The sequence below is a fragment of the Cornus florida genome, unplaced genomic scaffold (genome assembly GCF_030987335.1).
Source record: "Cornus florida cultivar Cherokee Brave unplaced genomic scaffold, ASM3098733v1 CherokeeBrave_3.0.0_Hap2_Chr09, whole genome shotgun sequence".
Classification (NCBI taxonomy): domain Eukaryota; kingdom Viridiplantae; phylum Streptophyta; class Magnoliopsida; order Cornales; family Cornaceae; genus Cornus; species Cornus florida.
The window spans coordinates 22,089,262-22,095,072 of NW_026775579.1; positions in this window are offsets into that span (position 1 = coordinate 22,089,262).

Sequence of the window (5,811 nt, forward strand, 5' to 3'; positions counted from 1 at the left end):
GTTTTAGTGTAATTATGTAAAATAATTATTTTTTCATTTTGGGGACCTTTTTGCAATTTATTTTGGAGGATCTTTTGAAAAAGGACCATTTTGTAATTTTTGGAAAGTGTAACAAGTGTCACACTCTCATGGAGCCATTTGTTGGCATTTAGGTGAAGAGACTTGGCACCATGACTTCTTGACATTTGGTGGGTGGAGATTCATCCATGTGTTGGCCTTAGATTGGTGCACATGTAACCATTGATTGTTGACAAGTGTGGGTCTAGGATTAAGTCTTGGAAGGGGCATTGGATTAGTGACAAGTGTAGGTTCACCATTTAGTCTTGCATTGTGCGTGTGAGAGAGGTAGTGCAAGAACACATAGTGAGTGGAGGATTTCTAGCCCTTCCACTCACCATTTTTACACTTTACCTTCTTCATTCCATTATCTCTCATGAACCCTAGCAAAGACTCCATTAAAGGAAAGCTTAGTATAAAGCTTTGACTTCACATTTGGCACTCTTCCACTCACCCTAGACCTTTGACCTTGGGAGAGAAAAGATTCCTCTCACTCTCCTCTTCATTAACCCTAAGCTTGTTTTCCATTTAGTGCTTGGTTGCTTGGATTATAGAGATTCAATTCTCTATTGAGGTAGGGGTGGTAGTCTGTTTATATTTTAAGTGTTTTATAATCCTTTGGGGTTTAATATATATTGTGTACATGCTTCTAATATGATAGTCTTGTATATTATAGGAAATCCTTATGATTGACTTAGGGTTTATTTGATCTAAGCATGTATATTGTGTATGTATCTTGTGTAGGATTATTGATGTTGTATATAACTCTTATTGATTTGAATTACTATACTATTGTGATGATAATTCTACATTCAAGTCGATTACTATTGGTGATTGTAATTATTTTAGAAGCTTAATACTATAAATGTTGTAATCTAGTATATAAAGCTTATTGTTAAGACATGGTTTAAATTGATGAGTTGGTGGTATTATATTGCACATTATATCATGTTAAGAACCTGTCATTTATTATGCCATTCTAGATTTGGAACCCTAAGACATGGTTTGTGTGGTTTCAAAAATACTTGTGCATGGAAGGTGGTTTATATGCCTTAAATTATGATATATAAGTTTTGAACTTGATATATTTTGGATTCTCTTGGGACATTGTGTTACAAGTGACATGGCTAAAGTTTGGCTTTAGTGCCGGAGGTATGAGTTCTCCCCAATTGAGATAGTGCACACTAGGGTGGTCTTCCCAGCGGGTTAATGCCCAGAATAACCATATTGATCTTGGTTTAGTCCAAGACGAGATGTCCAAGTTTTCCATTATGTGATTTCGCATTAAATTTCAAGTTGACAACCAATGTTTAATTGTAACTTGTAATTTTTGGTTGATTGCGAATTGATGTTGTTAAGTACATTGACATTGTTATGTGTTGTTTAAGAATCATTTAAGTTAGCTTAAGATGATCCCTTAGTACACCTTGAATATAGACGTTAAGTGGAATGCTCCCTTGTATTCGTCTATATTGATCTCGCAATGATATTAAAACTTTAGGGTATACGCATATACTTCTCCTACGAGTAACTTGATTACTCACCCTAGTGGTTTGGGTTGTTTTTCAGGTAAAGAGACCATGTTCATGGATGGTCATCATCCTTAGAAGCTTTTGAGCTAGTTCAAGCATTTTTGTATATTAGCATGCACTTGTTTAGCAAGTTTTATCTTTTGTATGTAATACTTTTGTATACCATGGATGTATGGTAATTTAGAAGCTAAGATGGCTTCCTTCATGTAATGTGTATCTAAGTACTCGTTTTTATGCTTGTTTTGTATGTATAGCATGAAGCCAAGAGCCATTAACATGAAAGATTACAAGCATGTTCTCTTTAAAACTCAAGTATTGCCATTGTAGCTTATTTGTGAGAAATGGAGGCTTTGTATACTAAACTTGTTAATGGAATGTAAAGAGGATTTAGGCCCTATTGGTACATCTATTTTATCATATTGCATGCACTTGCATGCTCACTTTGGCAAACAATACCTTCCTTGATGAAACAAAAACCTAAAGTTGCATATTTTTGAGTTTTGACCCTATTATGTTACAGGGGCATTTTGAGTATTTCAAACTGAGTTTTTTTCACTTTTTCTTACATGTCATGTAGAAAACTTGATTTTGAGGGGGGTTTCTTTTTTGTGTTTTTCCAGAAAATATCATCTTGGCCCTCAAAAATCCATATTTTTCCAGAAAATCCTTGCTGCCAGGTTTTGCAAATTTTTAGTACAAATGTAGTTGGTACTATTCATCGACTTTTTTAAAAAAAATCATCACGACCGATCTGAAACTTCCGGAGGTCTTGTGGGTGTATTTTAAGATTGTATTTTCAATTTAGGAAATTTAAAAACCTCATGAAGCCCTATTTCCAAAACTTGGGCAGTAGCTCGGATTTTTTTTTCCTCTCGACCTGATTTTCTTGGGGGCATTCTGGGCATTTTACAATGCATTTTTTTTTTTTTGTTTCCATCCACATTTTGGGGTATAAAACTTGATTTTAGGGGGAGGTTTCTTTTTTGAGTTTTTCCAAAAAAGTCCATTTAGATTCCCGTTTTTACTCTCAGTTGCAGCAGTGGTGGGTTGTCCTCGTCGGGCCGCCACGACATCATTTTTGTTTTTAACCTTTCTCCTTCGTCCGCACTCTAAATAATGCAATTCTTGAGTCTATCGTGATTAGTTTTTCATTGTCTTCCCAGCGGTGTGCTAGATAGAACCTGAATCTAATTTTTTACAAAATGACAATTTTGCCCCTAGGTTCCTTTTTGTCCGTTTTGAAACGACACTTCAGCATTTGTTTTCCTTTAGGTTCCATGACCTCATTGAGGGTCACATTGGTGTCTTAGAGACGCATTGTATCTCTAGAGACCGTTGTTTCACCTTTCGCTTCCGCATTTCAGATCCGTTATCGGGTCATCTTTTGGTCATCACTGACGCACCGAGTTTACAAAAAACTTAGGCCATCACATATTACATTGCTACTGTTATGATATTTTTACAACCAATCTATTGGCCCTGATACTGTAATGTGCTGTATATTATTTCTCTTTTTCTATGCATGATATTTTTGGATGTCTGCATCTTATATTGATACATTCATCAGGTACATCCCAATGACTTCAATGAGAGAGAGTGCTGCCCAAATTTTTTTCAGGACCACCCTTATTCCTCTCTCTTTACTTTATTTACTATCCCATTAACACTTGCATGTCCACTGTGCACTATTATTATCCCTTTTTTATCTGATGAGTTCTATCCAAGTGCCATCTTTTTAGGACCGCAGTCAATTCCAAGTTTGGGGGGGGGTTATACCACCCACTTTGGATATTTATGTCCCGGCAATTCTTTACCTTAGTTGCACTGGTATACTCTTTTCTTTTATTCTCTTTGCACATTGAGGACACTATGCCATTTAAGTTTGAGGGTAATGGGTGTTAATTGCAGTGTTTGCTTTTAATTCAAAATTTTAAGCATGACTTGTGTATTTGAGTGATTTTCTATGATTGGTCCATAATTAGCTGTGATTTTGATCTTTTGAGGACAATATTGCTTAAAATTCTAAAACTGCTTGACTTGAGAGTCCAATACTCCTTGTATGCCTTGTGGAGGCCATTTTGGAGTAAATTTTTCAAAAGATTGATATCTTGCTTGCACTTGTGGTCCATATCATCCTGATTTTGTGATTGTTTTGAGATTCACTGTAGGATTCTACACTAGCATAGGCACACTCTAGCATTCATTTGTGGGATACATGCTTTGTTGACTATTGAATTGGTTATATCCCAATTGGGCTAGTAGTGCATTGAAATCTTTTATTTTTACAAAAGTGGATAACAATTGAGTAGTTGGGATTCTAGTCTCATCAGGAATTGAATTTCTCGCGCCAAAAGGTGGAGGGCCCAAACTCTAGGTTAATAATTGAACTTACTAAAAAAAATAAAAAAAAAAAAGTTTTCAAAAATAATAAAAAAATGAGGACTTCTCCCGAAAGGTGAGAAGTGGGAAATGATTAGATGGAGGTTGTTTTGATTTGTAGCCTAGTTGATTTGAGCTTGTAAGTCCTTAGGGGTGTTTTAACACCTAGTGCCCTAAAGCCGTCCGGTTTGGGAGTCAATGACCTAATGCTCGACCTCATGGATCGTTAGAAAGCTTAATAGATCAACACATTGCACCATGCTTCCATCTTTGATCCTTAGGAAAAAAAAAAAAAAAAAAAAAAAAAAAAAAAAAAAAAAATTAGTGAAAAGAATAAGCACACCTAGAATAATAAAGCTTTAATAAAAGCTCCACTCTTTGTCTTGATGATCAGTATTAGATTTATGTGCTAGTTTGAGGGTAAGGATGTGATCACTTCTTTAGTTGGCTTAGATAGCAACATATTTGATGCCGGTCCACTCAAAAAGGATTCTAGTGTTGTTTTGATTTGCATGATCATTTTCTTGATGTGTGGAGGACCATACTTGTTTGCTTGATGTTGAAATTTTGGGAGATTGCATGGAAAGGGTTGAAAGATTGCATACTTGAGGTAGTTTTCTCCCAATGCTTGTTTTTAATATTGGTGCCTCTTTTGTGAGAATGAGCTTAATGTTTGTGGGTATCATTTCTGGAAACCCTCACGAGACTTCACTCGTCCACTAGTGGTAACTTAGGAGTTTAAAAGGCTTGTTGCATGTGCTAAATGCAATCGTGCTCCCTTGGAAAGTGGCGTTATGCATTTATTGCTTTCTAGTTCATAGTTGCTTAGTTGTTCATTTCATTCCTTTACTTTGTAGTTCATTGCTAGGGACTAGCAATATTTAAGTTTGGGTGTGTGATGAGCGCTGAAAAGTGCACATTTAAACCCCTTAAGCTCGGTTATTCTGGACCTTTATCTATCTTACTTTTCCATTTTAGACTAATTTCATGTTATTGCCCTTTTCAAGCACTAATCCCCAAAATAAGCTAATTCAGCCAAATTAGAGTATAAAAGAAGCAATTTCATGCTGAATGGAATAATGGAGCAAAGTGGAAGCAAAATGGTGGAAATCTGCAAACTTCGATCGATTAGGAATATTTTCGATCGATCTCACATTGATCGATCTAGCCATTTCAAGATGGATCCAAGCCTTGTCCTTAACCAAAAGAATTCACCATCTTCAATCGATCCAACTTTTCTCAGATCAATCAAACTTCCTTGATCTTATCCCCACCTACCACTTTTGTTTTTATCCCAAAATATTCCAAAAATATCTCAGATTTGTCTTTATTCTAAAAGGCGCCACCAAGGATGGAATGATCTTGCCAACATTAGATTGATCTCACCAAAGTTCGATCGATCTCATCTGAACTCGATCGATTAAACCTCCTCAAGTTCGAATTAAATAGAGTCCAACTCATTAAAAGATGGCTCATGGTGCAATCATTGAAGGGACCTTAGTGCACGAGTCCAGACCATTGGGTGTGACACTTGAGCCTCCTATATAAGGATTTGGAGCCATTTTAAAAGAAAATAATTTCATCAACATTCATTGATCTTCATATCATATATCATCTATCTTGGGGAGGAGGCTAAAGCTTAGAGAGACATACACCATATTTGGGAGTTCTTCCATTCTTCTAGGGTTCCAACCAAGGAGAATAGAATTTATACCATGGAGATAGCCCTTGAGGATTGGATGACTACATCAATGAGTGGCTAAACATCTTCTTGGGGCTAGAGTTAGCCTTAAGCATGCCTTTTAGACCTTAATGCTTTGTATTCTAAGGGGATTTGTTTTGT